The sequence below is a fragment of the Lottia gigantea genome, assembly GCF_000327385.1.
Source record: "Lottia gigantea unplaced genomic scaffold LOTGIsca_36, whole genome shotgun sequence".
Classification (NCBI taxonomy): domain Eukaryota; kingdom Metazoa; phylum Mollusca; class Gastropoda; family Lottiidae; genus Lottia; species Lottia gigantea.
In genome coordinates this window covers 1565486-1566984 of record NW_008709220.1, presented here as the reverse complement: position 1 = coordinate 1566984, position 1499 = coordinate 1565486, and positions in this window count along the sequence as shown.

The window sequence follows — 1499 nt, the reverse complement described above, 5'->3', positions numbered from 1 at the left end:
AACCACTCTACAACCAGTAAGAATGAATAATAACATCAACAAGAACATTGTTCATTAACAACCCTCTACTACCAAGATAAATAACTTATAATATCAACAGGAACCAAACTCTAATAGCAGTCAGTAAATAACAGGAACCGCTCTGTAATGCATGTTTGAAAGTCTTGTAATATTAACAGGAACAATGTTGTCAATTTCAGGAACAACTCTCTATATTCTAATTCCAACTGAACAATCTTCTATCAGAAGTTAAAATACAAGGAACCATGCTCTAGTACCAGGAATGTATTTTGGACAAGAACCACTCTATATTCTTGTACCAAATTAAACAACTAGTAACATCATCAGGAACAATGTTCAAAAAACAGTAGAACTTCCAGGAACCACTCTGTAGTACCAGGAATGACACTAGTTGTTTGAGACAGAAACCTTGACTGTTGTGAATACCAGGAACCACTCTCTATATTCTAGTATCAAGGTGAAGAACTTATAACCTGAACAAGTCAACAGTATATTGCCTGATAGATAATAGGCTTGGTGTAATTATAATCAAGTCAGTATATTTATAGTTACAGTAAGCCATGGTTTAATTCCTTCCCTAAATATACCTCAAGATAAACAACAACAAATATTATACATACAGTATGTATAGTAGTGCCTGAAAACATTCTAGAAGCTGATGGTGACGCCAAACTCCAGCTATTGTCTGACCACAATGTTTACATATACATATAATAAAATATCTACAGACATCATATATTATTTATATAAATAGTAGTGTCTGAAAACACTGTCTGAACTAATGATGACTACAAACTGCTGTCTGTCTGACCACAATGTTAAAATATAAAAAATAAAATATATAGTCTTATACATCGGTCAACAATCTAAAACTTCTCAATCCAAGTAAACAAAATCCATTTCAAATTCACACTTCAAGGTCTAGTTTTTTAGGACTGTGCCAGCTAACATCTGTCAACAATCACATCCTAAATACTAACTTAAACCATTCCTATTTCAGCTATATAATTAGTCCAAGTGAAGAAGATTTAAGAAATCTATTATCTGCACTGTCCAGTTAATTAGTTAAAAGTTCATTAATTAGGTAAATAAATCAAATCAAGGTGGAGGTGAGGTGGCTAGAATCAAATTTCTCTTTAGACACAATAATTCTAGTAAATGGTTAACTAAAAAGGTCACAGTTTAGAAAGAATGAAACAAGCCTTTTTCATTAGGATAGGTTTTGGGACCTATCTGCTAGTTGGTCCTTGGTCTTGGTATTGATTGTACAAGGATAACAACTAAGGTTCCTATCTTTAAGTTCACTCTTGGTCAAATCTCTTGGTATTGATTGTACAAGTCTAAAAACTCAAGTTCCTATCTTTAAGCTGATTCTTGGTCAACCCTGTTAGTAATTAAATTACAAGTCTAAAAAACGTAGCTTACGTCAGGTAATTCATAGGATTATCTTAAATCATGTACTGTTTACTGGAATTGTA